General features: G+C 54.3%; 1 non-coding gene across 1 annotated transcript; it reads left to right on the top strand.

Annotated features, from left to right (window-relative positions):
* The first annotated feature begins 3,284 nt into the window (after positions 1-3,284).
* TRNAD-GUC lies at positions 3,285-3,356 on the top strand. The gene has a single exon. It is a non-coding gene; the product is annotated as a tRNA-Asp (tRNA).
* The last annotated feature ends 12,691 nt before the right edge of the window (positions 3,357-16,047 follow it).

Below are 16,047 nucleotides of genomic sequence, written 5' to 3'. Positions count from 1 at the left end.
GTGGGTGGGGAGAGGGCAAGAGCCCTGCTGGGCGCAGGCGCCGGGCAGGACCAAGCTCCTGACACTTCCTTGGGCTCCCCTCCCTGGGCTCCTCGCTCCACCTGCTGCCTGAAAGGAACTTGGAGACGGGTGAGTCCGGCCGGCTGCCTTCCAGGCTCATAGGAGGCCAGGCTTGAGCTGCCCACCCGCAAAGCCAAAATCGCAGGCCTGCCGGCTCGCCCCCATTGTCCACAGAGGGTTGACCTGATGGCCCGAATTCTTGCCGGCCGCCAGCTCCACCCAAATGGACCCGACGCCGGATCACGCTCCCCAGCCCAAGCCACAGAGGGAGGCTTAATACTCGGCACCCCAACCTAGGGGAGAGGCTTCACACTCCGCCGGCGCAGGGTGACCTTTGGGACTTCCCTGGACACCATCCTCCCACCGCCCACAGCCAGACCCCCCAAGCCCACCCCTCCGACAGGAAGGAGCAGGAGGACCACTCCGCCCAGGGGCACCACCACTCAAAGTCAGCTTCACTTGCTTCCTCTTCTACCCCTCTCCTCCCAAGTTATGCGCGCCTCACGGGAGCCGGCCCTGGGAAGACGCAGGCACCGCACTCTGACTGGCGCAAGCCAAACGCCCACACCGAGAGTTTAGCACGGGCTCTTGAGGCACTGGAGGAACCCCATGCAGACGCACTGACAGAGCTAAGCTTTACGGCCAAGGGCCCTACCTGTGCAGAAAGCCAACTTGCTTGTGAAAAAGACTCCTCTTTCGGCTCCCCTTCCAAACTTCCAAATGCCTCCCAATGGGAAAACACACACACTGAAACACCCAAACGGTCCTAACGCTGGGGCCAGGCGAAAAAGAAAAGCAAGGAAAAGATTTCTAAATGGCCACCCTGCCAGAGTCGTACAGCTCCGCACGTGAAACCCGTGGGAGGGACATTACACAGAAAAGGGGAATGGAAAGCTGCCCAAATTGAGATGCTGTGGAAAGCTACAGCCCCATCGCTACTCCTACTCTGCACACTTCTTGCAACAGCTGATGAATGGCCAGGTGCTTTTCGCATCCAAGCCCACACCAGGGGAAGACCTTGAGAAGCTTCCCGTGGCTTGCTTGGTTCAGCTGGTCAGAGTGCGGCACTCGTGGAGGCAAGATGCTGCAGAGGAGCCCCTGGGTGGCTGTGGGCCTGGGGAGGATGGCTTTTGATTTTTCGGCCTGACCGCTACGGGCAGCAAGGCCAAAAGTCAGATGGCCGGCTCTCCCGTCCACCACGGTCATCAGGAGCCCTTAGTCAACAGGTTCGGCGAATGCGGGCATCTCCCCCCACTACCTCTGCATGCAAAGCGAGCGCTCTGCCGCTTGAGCTAATTCCCCGCAGCTGGCCTGACTCTCAGGCACCGGGCAAAAAAAGGCAAGAGCTCTGTGGCCTTAAGCAGAACACAGCCTGAAATGGGGACGGGGCGCTACCCAGAGCTGGGGAAGGGGGTCCGAGTCCCAGCCACGCTCCTCGGCACAAACACCAACGCTCCCTCCCTGGAGTGTGTCTGGGCTGAGAGTTAGCCCCCGAAACAAGCACCAAACTTCAGAAGACAACGCAGGGATAGATCACTTGACGATTGCCTGCTCTGGCCATTGCCTCTGAAGCGCCTGGCATCGGTTACTGTCAGAAGACGTGATAGGGGCCTAGATAGACCATCGGTCTCACCCAGGAGGGCCGTTCTTATCTTCACCACTTTCCTCTAACCCAAGCAAAGCCAGGAGCAGACCCAGCTCAGCAACTCTAGCAGACTCCCTGGCCCCTGGCCCAGCATACAGCAAAACGACCCTGCCTCCGCCAGGATAGACAGCCACCGACTCCCTCTTCCAGACCAACGCAGCCCGTCCCCGCTTTGGCTGTCTCCAAGCTGTCTGCGTGCTCTGCTCTGCTCCACGGCTGCCATGCTGCCTGAGATCAGGAGGCTGCCCGTGAGGTCTCACGGTCTCAGCTGAGCTGGTATCGCGTGCCACCCCACTCATCTCCTCATTGCCTTCATGGACCCCTGGGATGTGAGTAATTCTGTATTTGAGTGGCTCTCCCTCCCGGCCAATGAGCTTGGCGTAGACTAGCAGGGAGGGAGGAGGAAAGGGATTGTGCTCCAGTGAGAGCTCAGAAAGAAAGGTGCAGGTCCCCCACTAGAGCCCAGCCCAGCAGAGCAAAGCAGAGCAGAGCAGGCTGGAGAATGTGTGTCTGGGTCTGACTACTTCTCCCATGCTCTTCCATTTGAGCTAACTTCCCCCAGCTGTCTCCAGCCTCCCAGTCAGCGCAAGGCGGAGAAGGGCCAGGGAGGAAGAGCTTTGTGCTCCGCAAGGGCTGGCTTTTTGGGAGGCCAAGCGGGGAGAGGGATGGAGGCCACTGGAGGAGATGAGCCGGCTGACTGTCCATGGCTTCTAAAAGAAGGGCAAGAGACGGTCCCGGGGCTGCCTTGCCGCTGGAGAACGGGGAAGACTTGAGAAAGACCTGTGGCCGCCGGCGAGGTAGGTGGCCGCCCCGAGAGCGCAGAGCTGAGCATTTTCCGCTGGGCTTCTGCCTGCGCCCCCAGCACCTGGCAGTGATCGTATAGTGGTTAGTACTCTGCGCCGTGGCCGCAGCAACCTCGGTTCGAATCCAGGTCACGGCATTGCTTTTTGGTGGGGAGGGGCTATCCTGCAGCACGCCTCGTGGCTCAGTCCGATGGCCTCCGTTTGCAAAGAGAGCCATCAGCCAGTCCTTAGTTTCTGCTTGGTAAAGGCAAGTCAGTGGGGTCCATGGGTCAGAAAAAGAGTCCCAGGACTTCTTGCTGGGCGCCAGGGTCCAAAAGCAGCGCATTCCCTCCTGGAAAGGGCTGTGTTTCGAATGTCCGTCCAGTGCGCGTTGAAGGGAAGGATCTGCGTGCCTGGGAAGCTGCGTCCCTCCATAGGCGCTTGAGAAGCCAAAGGGGCCGTGGGTGAGTTTGTGATGAGGTGAGTGTGAAGTGTGGAAGGGTGAGGGTGGCAAGAGGAGGTTTTGAGAGGAAAAAAGGTGCTGCTGAGCTGGTAGGGGAGGGCAAGGTCCCAGGCGGGTGTTGTGTGAGGAGCTGTGTAGGCCCGGAAAGGCGTCCTGCTGGGCAAGGGCAGGTGAGGAGGGCCAGGGCTTTTCCCAGGGCTGTTGCTGCGGCCAAAGCCTTTGGGAAGCAGAAGAGGGCCAGGGGTGCTGTTGCCTGCTGGGGCCCATGCAACGGTGTAGTTGTACACTGACCATAGCTGGTCTGTGGGAGCTGGGGCCATTCTACATGCCCCTTTCCTCGTTAGTATAGTGGTGAGTATCCCCGCCTGTCACGCGGGAGACCAGGGTTCGATTCCCTGATGGGGAGGGTGACCCATTTTGAAGCGGGGACAAAGAAATCCCTGGCCTGCCCACCACATGCCTTGCCTTCTCCTTCGACGGCCACTTCCCTTCGCACCCTGCACTGATGACTTTCACCTCCAGAGAGACAATTACCTCGCAAGCACACGCTCGCCCTAGCCAAAGCCTCCCCCGGGCCCAGCTTCGGAGCCTGCACGTGGGGGCACGTTTCAGAGCGGCAAAGGGAAATAGGCTGGCCAGGGCCATGAGGACAATGGTCCAGACAAACGGGGAGGGACTTGGTCCAGGGGTGGAGGAAGACAGAAAAAGGGACAGGCATGGGATTGGCTTCCTGTCTTTTTTCCTTTGCTCAGTGTGACGATGCGGTTCTGGCGGGACCCAACTGAGAGTGCCAAATCAGGACCAATTGCTCAAACAAGGCAGTCACAGCCCTAGGCTGGGGTTTTTCCACCTTTAAGGCAAACCAAACCAGCCAGACAAAAGGGACTTCGGTCTCACCCCACTGGCTAACCACAAGTCACACGAGCAATTTCCTTAGACACTCCAGTCTCCCAGTATCACCACCAGTGCACCCGTCCTGGGGATGAATGGTTATGAAAACCAACACCCCAATAAAAGAAAAAGGTTCTCTCTATCCTAAAGGACCAAGCCCCAGACCCAGGTCAATATACACATCAGATCTTACCCACAAATCACGCTGTTGCCAATCCTTTAGAATCTAAAATCTAAAGGTTTATTTACAAAGGGAAAAAGGTAGAGATGAGAGGTAGAATTGGTTAAATGGAATCAATTACATACAGTAATGGCAAAGTTCTTAGTTCAGGCTTGCAGCAGCGATGGCATAGACTGCAGGTTCAAATTAAGTCTCTGGAACATCCCCCGCTGGGATGGGTCATTCAGTCCTTTGTGCAGAGCTTCTGTTTGTAGCAAAGTCCCTCCAGAGGTAAGAAGCAGGATTGAAGACAAGATGGAGATGAAGCATCAGCCTTATATAGGCTTTTCCAGGTGTAAGAATCTCTTTGTTCTCACTGTGGAAAATCACAGCAAAATGGAGTCTGCAGTCACATGGACAAGTCTCTGCATACTTTGCTGAGTCACAAGGCGTGTCTGCCTTCTCTCCATGGGTCAATTGGGTAGCTGATGGTCCTTAATGGGCCATCAAGCAGGCTAAGCAGGGCTAACACCAGCTTGTCTGGGAGGCTTCCCCCAGAAGCACAGCACAAACTTGAAATACAGACAGCATAGAGCCAACATTCATAACTTCAACTAAAAATGATACAGACATACAGACAGCATAATTATAACCAGCAACCCATAACCTGGTCTTAGACACCTTAGATGACCCCCTTTATCTAAGATTTGGTGCCACTGCTGGACCTTGGTTGCAACCCATGTTCTATATGGTCTCAATTTATATCAATAACGTCACACCCCCAACGCAAAATTGATGCAGGAAGGGATGACAAAACATCACTGACTGCATCCCAAGAGCCCCCCATCCTTGGGTCTGTTTCACTACAGCTAGTGTTGGGCTAGAGGCCGTACCAGTGTATAACCGAAATGGTTTATCAAAGTCATGTTCAATAACATGAATGAATCTCTTTTCAAACTCAAGGTATAACTTGGTTAGCTTTTGCAGCATGGTTCCTGTATGTTTTATGTGATCTTGCCAAGAGCTAAAGAAAACAGCTACTTTATCCATACCAGCTTTGGCCAATGTTTTGAACCAAATTAACATTAAACCAATGTAGATATTGATGTTGTTCATAGTACAAGAATCTTGGCATTTAGCCATGAAAGCAATATGGTCATGTGCCTCAGTTTCCCCTTTTATACAGCACATCAGGTCTGGAATGTATTTTACCCTGTGAAAAGTTCCAACACTGTTTACAGGCATTAACTGTGAAACATCAGTATAGCAAGGCCCTTTAACATAAAGTGTGTTTTCATGTATTCCTTTTAACATGTTCAAGGGATTTTTCAAAAGATTAGGCACATGGTACATTGTTACAGTTCTTGGCAATAGCAACACATTAGTTACAAAATTTAGCATTAGCAATAACAACAAATTCATTGCAAGTGTCCACCTACAATCATTTTTGTCATCATGCCACACCTTTGGCTCAATACCATTGGAGTTTGGGCCTTTTAGGGTTAACCTGTGGCTTGCCTTTGCAAACTTAAGTTCTCTCTTTCCTCCTTGTCCTTCAGCATTAAACCCTGATTTCTTTGGCTTAACAGGATTTACTGGCTGATGGGGTGGGCTCTCTTTGCTAACAGCTATTAGCCATCCTTTCTTCTCCCTGCCAGCCAAGTAATTTGCATCAACACAGACACTAGCTTTTAGATTTTTAGTTGCTACCCATTCCAATGCTGGACTCTGTTTTACAGAGATACCACACAAATCCAAAGAGTCTGAGGGTGAGAGTCTGCTTGCTCTTCCCTGCATCCTCAAGCATTCGGCCATAAAACTGTTCTGCTTTGAAACACCAATAACCAAATCTCTTCTTAGGGTATGGCTACACTTGCAAATTTGCAGCGCTGCAGCAGGGTGTGAAAAAACACCCTCTGCAGCGCTGCAAATTGCGGCGCTACAAAGCGCCAGTGTAGTCAAAGCCCCAGCGCTGGGAGCGCGGCTCCCAGCGCTGTCCGTTATTCCCCACAGGGAGGTGGAGTATGGACAGCGCTGGGAGAGGTTTCTCCCAGCGCTGGCGCTTTGACTACACTTAGCGCTTCAAAGCGCTGCCGCGGCAGCGCTTTGAAGCGCTAATGTAGCCATAGCCTTAGACCCTGAAGCACAGACTGCTTACTTACCGAATCAGCCTGGAAACAGTCCTGTCCGAACTCCATTGTCTTCCCAACAAGCGGGCCAAACACAGCCACTTGATTGTAGGGCTGCTCAACTTTTTTAACAGCTTTTACTTCAGAGACCTTTTCAAAGCTACCCACATTGGACCTTTCAAAAGGAAAGTCAGTGGATCCATTTACAACAGAAAATTTCTGGCTGTTAGGAACTGAAACTTTCTTGATTAAATCACTTTTACACCCTTCAGTTGCAGGAAACTGCTTGCACAAATTACCATGAGGATTCCCTTCCCTATGAGCTTTTCTAAGCAGCAATTCACTACTTTCAGAAATTCTGCTCTTCCCTGCTTCACTTAGGGCTTGCTCTAAAGGAACACTTTCCTGAGCAACAACAGACTCTTTCTGGGTCTCACTTACATTCAGAATCACCTCTGGGCCATCAGGCAGATTCCTACACAATCCCCTTTCAGGCAAACTCATAGGCTGTGGCTACACTTAGCGCTTCAAAGCGCTGCCGCGGCAGTGCTTTGAAGCGCTAAATGTAGTCAAAGCGCTCTCCCAGCGCTGTCCGTACTCCACCTCCCTGTGGGGAATAACGGACAGCGCTGGGAGCCGCGCTCCCAGCGCTGGGGCTTTGACTACACTGGCGCTTTGCAGCGCCGCAATTTGCAGCGCTGCAGAGGGTGTGTTTTCACACCCTGCTGCAGCGCTGCAAATTTGTAAGTGTAGCCAAGCCCATAGACTTTCTCAATAACAGGTTAGAAGCAATCTCCTTCCCTTGGCCATGAACAAGTTCAGGAATCTTTTCCTTCTTGCTACAAGTTGTCAAACTGTCAGTAGGTAACACAATTAAATCACCTTCATGCTCTCCTGGTGCCCTGGCTAGGGTATCACCCTGATCAGACAGAGTTGCTACACCCTTTTCCAACCACACATTAGCAACTGGCAAACTACAAGCACCAGAATTGTCTGGTCTCTGGGATTTCGCTATGGCACTAACTGGATGCAACCTAGTTACAGTGCCATTCTCCCCAGCAGACACAAACTTAGGACCATTCCCTTCCTGGGCTTTAGCTGTATTTACAACCAACTCTGAGACAACTGAATCACCCTCAACCATCACAGGCTGAAAGCCACCTTCTGTCTGCTCCACAGACACAGAAGAGCCGGAGACACATTCTCCTTCCCCAGACACACAGCTTGGGATCTCATTTCCCTTGTCCCAGCACACAGGGCTGTTCACAGACAACTGCTTGGAGACCGAGATAGCTTCCTCCATAGGCAAGTCAATACCCCTGACAGACATAGGCACATTCCCTTCACTGTCACATTTCTCCACTCAGGAAACAGGTAAGGGATAGGGACACTCATCTTCCACTATCCCTCCCTTTCCACACTGCTGACCAGATAAAGCCATCAGCTCACAAGGCTGCCTAGGCTTATCTGGACTTTCCCTACCAGGCACATTGCCAATCCCAACGGATAAGCTGCTGCTTTTTTCACTACACAGAGCTACTTCCAGCAAATCACAGTTATCCATTTCAGGTTTACTTTTACAAGCTGTACTAGCCACCAATCCATTACCCATCACAGATCTACCCTTTCCTTCCTTAGTTAGGGTTTTCACCTGACCATCTACTTTAATTTGCTTTTGAGAAATATTCTCCTCACCAGTGAGATCTTTCTGCTCCTGATCTAGCTCCAGATTTACTTCTGAGACATCAGACAGACATTCAGAAACTTCATTTACAGACACACTGCTTTTTTGCACAGACAGACAGCTATTACTCACCAGGTTAGACTCCCCCTCTCCCCGGCCATAACAAAACTGGTTAAACACAGAAAACTGCCCAGAGTAATACCACATATTAACATAGTTATAAACTGGATTTTCAAGAGGATACAGTTTCTGCTGTTCTTCCCTTGCTTTTTTGACTTGGAGCCGAAGTCTGGCAGTTTCTTGTTGCATCTTCTGGGTCTCCTGTTCCAGCTCCTGTTGCCTCTGTCGAGGTTTTTTCTCAGCAGCCAGCAGCTCCAGATGCCCCTTACGAGCTTTTTCTTCTCTCTCAGCAGCCTCCTTCTTTCTTTCAGCAGCCTCTTCCTCCAGCTGGGCCAAGGCTTGCTTCTCTTTCATTCGAATTTCTGCCAGTTTTTGCTCATGTTCAAACTGCAGCCTCTCCATCAGGGCTTGCAGATTCATTGCTTCTGCTGTTGCTCTCTGGCGCATGGTCACTGATATTTAACCAACCAAACTCTCAATACCAAAATTCCAATTTGGATAGCGTGGGATTCTGACCCAAAGCTTAATTGACCTGGTTCTGTGGATCCTTGCACGACTACGCCACTGTGACGGTGCTGCCCGTGGGAGCCAGCTGAGGTCACTCAATCAGGGTGAACTGCAAACCAAACGGGGCAGACAAACCCCAAACGCTGGTGGTTATTCCAATACTTAGATTTACCAACCACCACAAAACAGCTTCTACAGTACTTCACCGGTCACTTAGAAGTCCAAACCACGCAGTTCCCTTAAAGTGCCCAGCCTCAGGCCTCTGTCCAGATACACCTGTCAGATATGATGATGATTCCTGAGAATCTTACTTCATCATATAAAAGAAAAGGTTCTTCCAATCCCAAAGGATCAGCTACATACCCAGGTTCAATTATAACTTAGATCTTACCCCAAATACACGCCACAGCCAATTCTTATTAACTAAGCTAAAATTTATTAAAAAAGAAAAGAGAGAGAGTGTTGGTTAAAAGATCAATACACAGACAGACTTGAATTCAATTCTTGAGGTTCAGATACACAGCAGAGATGAGCTTGTAGTTGCCAAAAGTTCTTTTAGAAATAGTCCATAGGTTATAGTCCAATTTTCATATTCAGGGTGGCTCTAGTCAATGACTGGGAATCTCAATCCTTGTGGCTTAAGGTTTCCCCCTCTTGAAACCCAAAGCAGATCTGAGATGAAGAAGGATCGTGTCCCAGGCTTTTTATACATTTCCAGCAGCCTTTCGGCCTGAGAAAACAATAGGCTTAACTCCTTCTCCCAAATCTCCTGGCAATTAGCACAGAGTAAATTATCCATTAAACAGATACAGGTTAGCACAACCTTCAAAGAGACACATAGACAATAATACTATTTTACTCAAGTATCATTATAAATGTTAATATTTCTTTTTTGATCTTTGAATTAAAACTATAGCAATAGACAAGACTTGTTTGCTGACATCACAAGACCTGAGCAAACATCTCTCCTTCTACCTCTAACAATGCAGACTTGCATTTCAAAGCTCTAGTCATTTACATATCTTCCTAACCAGCCCTCAAGGTTCACCCATGGGTCAGGTCAGTCTATGAGTTAATTAACTCTTTCTGGCCCTGTCACCTTTCAATGAGATATTATATCACACTCATAACGTCACACCTGTGTGTTATGTGCTCCTGGAGAGCTCAGGCAGGGACAAGCGTGCGGCTCACGGCTGCTGAACCAGCTACTCCAAAGCCTGCCACAGATCTCCCCCTCCTTGGGCAGCAAGACCCTGGCCGGGGGGTTCCCTGTCCCTCCTCACTGCCAAAGCAGCCTGCTTAGCACAGAGACCGGGGTCACCTGCCTCCACCCAGCCTCTAGCTGGAGCTGCCCCAGCCCCGAATTGCTGGTATCCAGCCTGGCCGGAGTTGGTGCGATGTCCTAGCGGAGTCCATTCTTTCTCCCTGGTAGATGACGATTTTTCCCACTGCAGTTAGTTGCTCTTTCTCTGCTTCCCCATAGCCCCTCCCCAGTGATAGTGACCCCTGCTGGCCAGGCACGGGAGTGTCCTGTAGGTGCCTTCTTGTAGGAGCAGTGACTCCTGGTGGCGAGGGGCAGCAATGCCTGGCATGTATCCCCCCCCAGCATTGCTGCAGCGCCCCCTGGTGGCCACTGAGGGCAGTTGCCTATGTGACCCCACCACTGCCATTGCGCCTGTGAGCGCTGGTGGGTAGGTGAGGCAGGGCCCTGTATGTATATCAGCCATTGGGGCAGTGCCCTCTGCGTATCCCACTCTCATCTTGGTGACTCGTGTTGCCCAGGTGGGGCAGTCCCCTGTGTGTATTTACTCCCCCCAACCCCTGCATTGGGCCAGTGACCACTGGTAGCCAGAGGAATCAGTGCCTGAGGTGTGTTCTTCACCTCCCCCAAGGTGGCAGGGTGCCTGGGTGGCCGTGTCAGGCAGTGCCCTGGGTATCTTCCAACCCCTTTGTGGCAGTGAGCCCTGCTCCTGGTGTGCGTCACTCCCCCACTAGGGATGTGCACTGGTGGCCAAGTGGGGCAGTGCCCTGTGTGTAGCCCCCTCCTTCCCCCCACCCAGGGTGACCAGATAGAAAGTGTGAAGAATCGGGACGGGGGGGAGGGTAATAGGCATCTACATAAGAAAAAGCCCCGAATATCGGGACTGTCCCTATAAAATCGGGGCATCTGGTCACCCTATCCCCTCTACCCCTGTGCCAGGTATGGCAGGCACTGATCCCTGGCATCTCCGTGGGGCAATACCCTCTGTATATCCCCCAATTGGGGCAGTGACCCCTGCTGGTCAGGTGGGGCAGTGCCCTGTGTGTGTGTGTCCCCTATTTAGGTAGTGACCCCTGGTGGCTAAGTGAGGCAGTGGCCTTTGATTTCCTCTTCTCTCCCCAGCCCCCTCTCTCTCTGCGGTAGGGCCCCCAGCTGGGGCACTACCCGATGTGTATCTCTACTAATTGGAGCAGTGACCTCCCCGTGGTGCCCTGGTGTGGCAGTGCCCTATTGGTATCTCCCTCCCCCTCTCCCCACACCATTGTGGTAGTGGCCACTTCAGGCAGTGGCCTGTTTATCACCCCCCCCACCATTGCAGCAGTGCCCCCTGGTGGCCATGTGTGGCAGTGCCCTGCATGTATCCCCCCCAACCATTGCTGCAGTGACCCCAGGTGCCCAGTTTGAGTAGTAGCCTGTGTGTACCTCACCTCTTGGGGCAGTAATGTGTGGGGCCAGCTAAGACAGTGCACAGTCTGGTGACCACGTAGAGCAATGGCCTGTATGTACCATCTCCTCTGGAGCAGTGACCACTGGTGTCTTGGTGCTAAGATGCAGCCACCTCTGGGTTACATGGTGGGGCTGTTTACAGGACAATGGGGACAGGCCCCCCCCCCATTCCAGGAAGTAGGGGAATGTCTGGTGTTCGGGGCAGAGCGTTCCACCTTCTATTGAACTGTGATGCTCTGAGCACCTTTCCCCTGCATGAAGAAGACCCTGTGTGGCTCCAAAGCTGGTCCAGTAACAGGTATCACCTCACCTGCCTTGTCTCCTGGTATTCTGGCCAGTGTCCAACTTCCCCTTCGCTGTTGGTCCTCAAACCTCCTCCAAGCAACGCCCCCCCAGTCCCTTAAGATGCCAAACCTCCCCTGGAGCCCAACCCTGGTGGGGGGGGGGTGCCCAACCCTGGTGGGGGGGGCACCCCACCTGAAAACCCTACGGCACCATGGGAGTGGTAGTGTCCACTGCCTCCATCTCCCACCAGCCAGGGTGGCCCCCCCTGCACCATGGGAGTAGTCATGTCTCCTGCTTCCATTTCCTGACAGCCCCTGCCAGGTCCAGCCCAGACTTCCCGTTTCTGGTGCGAGTCTGGAAGCAGATGCTGCCATGAGGCGGTGCTGGGAAGGGTGGTGCTGGTGTCAGGAGAAAGTAGGAGGAGTAGGTGGGGTCTGTGCTACTGCGGGGAGGTGCTGCCCTTGCTGTGAAAAGGCCCCGCCATTAGGGGAGATGTCATCTCCCTGTCCTGCCACGCCCTGCACCAGCCCCTGCTTGTCACGGGAGCAGGGCTGGCTCCAGGCACCAGTGTAGCAAGCAGGTGCTTGGAGGGACCAGTTCAAAGGGGCGGCCCATCCGGTATCGGGGCAGCAAAGCCAGGTGTTTTGACCATCTATACCCTGCGATGTTATAGGCATAATATAATATTTTATTCAGCCAATCACTCAGACAAACAAGTTGTTTATATTTGCAGGAGATAATGCTGCCCGCTTCTTGTTTACACTCCTCTGCATGAGATGTCACAATTGTTTCCTTGGCAATGGAGTGTGATGTCACAGAATGTGTCCATCATCATGTAACGACTGACTGCACCCATCACTTTTAAACCACTTGGCTCTGTCCTTACTCCTGTCCTAAAATTATCTTTTCTCCTGTCCTAAAATTACCTTTTCATGTCACTGAGCTCCCTTGTTGCTGCGGGGTACTGTAGGTGTGAGGCAGGGCGGGTTGGGAGAAGAAATATTCTTTATCTGAAGAAGTGATCTGTGTGAGGAAAACATTTGAAAACTTGTTTACTGAGTGAGTTCTTCACTCTACCTGATGGCATTTGTCTGTTTGTAACATGAACTTGTGAACACCACATCCAATCAATTCCAAAATTCCAGGAATATTCTAGGCATCAGTGAGCAGAACCATATTGGTTTTGGTGAAAATTGGAATGAGAGATAGACCAGTAGTGCTTAAGTTAGGTTTGGCACCTAATTCCTATTGAAATCGGTGGGTGTTATGCACCTAACCTGCTGGTGGGATTTTCAAAAGCACCTTTAAGCATCTGTTTGCATCTTAAGCACCTAAATACCTTTGAAAAGCTGGTCCTTCATCTCTGCCTCAGTTCCCCATCTATAAATGGAGGATAATACTTCTTTATCCTACTGTTTGCCTATCTTGTCTATTTGTTCAGATTGTATTTGAGGCACGGGACAATCTCTTACTATGTTTTTGTAATAGGACCCTGAATTTTGGTTGGGACAGCTAAACACTACTGTAAAACAAAAAATGATCAGACCCATAATATAAAGGCCCACCAATGATCTATTTTTCAGGGCAAGTCACAGGCCCAGCTGCGTCAAAGGAAAGTCTGATAAACCCTATACCAAACAATTATGGATTAACCTGCCCATAGGAGAAGTTTCTTCCTGACCCCCATCAGTTAGTGGTAGGCTTATATCCTGAAGCATGAGGATTTATATCCCTTCTACATTTTGTATACCAGCGAAGTTTGGATGATATTGTCCATAAAAATGTCTAATCCTTTTCTGAATCAGCAGCGTCTGACCCAGGAAGCTCAACCCCAATATCCTGAGGAGAGACATACACAATCAGACAGAGACTGAGGGCTCCCCCCGCCCTTTATCAACAAGTGAAACCCCCTCCCCACAGGGACATGGCCTGATTTTATTTGCCCCCATGTTAATCCAGCCCAGAGCCTGGGGAAAGTGAGTGAGGGTTGGGGGGAGCGACAGAGGAAGGGGGATGGGGTGAGCGCAGGGCCGGCGCTTCCACCAGGATTTCGGGGGGGCAGCAGGCGGCACCGGTGGACCTCCCGCAGACGTGCCTGCAGCAGGTCCACCAGAGCCGCGGGACCGGCGAGCCGCCGTGCTTGGGGCGGTGAAACGGCTAGAGCCAGTCGTGTGCCTAGGGCTCCAAAAACCCTGGCGCCGCTCCTGGGTGAGCAGGGAGGGGCGGGGCCGCAGGGAAGGGCCACGGTAGATCCCGGGCTGCTCTGAAGTTCAGACAGTGACCGTGTGGGTGAAGCGGCTGCAGCCCCTGAACTGCCGACAACTCACAGGCTGGGGCCGCCCCTCGGTCCCTGCGCACACGGGATGGGAAAGTGGGGCCCAGCAATGGAGAAATGGGCTGGAATCAATTAGGGGCGGGGCGATGAGGGGGAGGAGGAGGTCGGGGGCGGGGCGATGAGGACAGGGGGGCGAAGGGAAAGGCTGGGCAGAGCGGACAGGGTGTGGGAGGGGACGCTGGGGGTGGGGCTGGCGGGAGGGTCACAGCGGGGGGGGACACTGCGGGGGCTGGTTGGGGGGGCTGTAGGGGCCCCGCGGCCCCAGGCTGCCGCTTGTGGGGCTGCTCCCAGGCAGCTCAGCCACCCCCCCCCCCTGCTGCTGCCCCCCAGGCCCAGCTGGGGGGGGGTGAAGCCCTTTCGCTCCGCGCTGCCTCTGCCCTGTGCCCCCCCCAGCCCGGATCCCACGCGGGATTCGAATCCCAACGGCCGCAGCGCGCGCCCGGGGGGGCGGGGGGCAGCGAAGCCTCCGGGCGAGGGAACCGGGGCCTCCCCCCACGCACCGAGTCTCTGTCCCGCGCTCTCTCCGCCAATCAGGGAGCGGGGAGGGGCGCGGCGAAGTGACGAGTTACGGCCCCTCCTCCAATAGAGGCCGTGTGTGAGAGAGAGAGAGAGAGAACTACGCTTCCCAGAGTGCACCGGGAGGGCGCGTTGTCTGAGCAAATTGTCCGTCACTTCCGCTCTGAGACGAGCCAGGAACTACAACTCCCAGCCTGCCCCGGGGCGCCTCCGTCCTCTCCAGCCCAGGTGAGGGCGGGTCCCTGGGTCAATCTGACACCTCCCCCCCAACGCAACTCCTCATCCCGCCCTGCCCCCAGAGAGCCCCGGCCCCGCCCCCGCCCCCCTCCCGCTCCTGACGGGAACGCCCCGGCCCACCCCCCACCCCCCCGCCTGCTTCTCCCTTGGCCTCGTCTCGGGGAGCTGTTGGATGGAGCCATATGGAAATACGGAGGGCCAGGACTCCTGGGTTCTCCCCCCAGCTCTGGGAGGGAAGTGGGGCTGGGGGGGGGGGTAGAGTGGGGGAGGGGCAGGGCTGGGAACCAGGACTCTTGGGTTCTCCCCTCAGCTCTGGGAGGGGAGTGGGGGGGGGGGTAGAGTGGGGGAGGGATTGGGGTGCCTGCTGCCCTCGCGGTGACCAGCAGAGCCCCCCCCTGCAGCTTGCCCCCCAACCACGCGCTGGGTGGGCTGGTGCCTGGAGCCGCCCCTGGTTCCAGCCCCTCTGCCCAGGCAGCTCCCCCAGCCTGACACACACACCCAGCCCCTGCACCCGCCCCACCCCAGGGCTCCTCAGCCCAGAGGGGAGCCCCCCGGCTGAGTGGGGAATCAGAACCCCCCGAAATTACCCTGGGCCCAGCATGATCTGCCTCCGCCCTGCCCTGCTCTGCATGTATTCGGAGTGAGTCAGTTTCCCTGTCCCAACATGTGTCCTGCCCTGTGTCTCTTCTCCTCCCCAGTTCCCTCCAAACCACCCCCTTTCCCCTGCACCCCGGGCTGGGTCTCTGCCAACCCCCTTCTCCCCTCCTGCCCCCAATATCTCCCTGCCCCTACAGGTCTATAGGGCTGGATCCCTCCCTCCCCCCTTCTCCCCTCATTTCCTGCCTCTCGGGGTCTATGGGGCTGGGTCTCTCCTCCCTCCATCCCCTCCCCTGCACCCAATATCCCTTTGGGGCTCTGTGGGGCTGGGGCGCTCTCTCTGCCCCTGTGCTCCCCCCTGCACAGCGTGTCCTGGGAGTGACTCAGATTCCCTGGACCAACATTTCACCTCCCCACACCCCACATGTCTCCCTCCACCCCACCCCATTTCTCCTGCACCCCAGGCTGGGTCTCTGCCAACCCCCCTTCTCCCCTCTTGACCCCAATATCCCCTGCTCCTACAGGTCTATGGGGCTGGGTCTCCCCCTCCCCCCTTCTCCCCTCATCCCTTCCCCCAATAGCTCCCTACCCCAGTCTGTCTATGGGGCTGGGTCTCTCCCTGAAGCCCCGCCCCCAGGGTGGGGCTCACAGACAATCCCCGCCCAGCGGCTATGACGTGCGCTGGGGCTGTGACGTGCGGTGACGTGTTCACTCTCTGCAGGCGACTCATTCACTCGAGACCAAAATGACAGAAGGTGTCACGTGTCCATGGGCGGGGCTATGCAGATGAGCAGTGTCTGGCGGCAGGACGCAGAGCAGCGAGAGGAACGGAAGGAGCCCGGCGGAGAGAATTCTCTGCGTGTGGCCAGAATCCGGTGTGGGGAGTTCGTGCTGTGGGTGCCTGCACCGGAGTCACTTCGGGGCAGTGA

Source organism: Mauremys mutica, unplaced genomic scaffold (assembly GCF_020497125.1).
Source record: "Mauremys mutica isolate MM-2020 ecotype Southern unplaced genomic scaffold, ASM2049712v1 001096F_np12_obj, whole genome shotgun sequence".
Lineage (NCBI taxonomy): Eukaryota > Metazoa > Chordata > Testudines > Geoemydidae > Mauremys > Mauremys mutica.
This window is presented reverse-complemented; position numbering and strand designations above follow the sequence as displayed.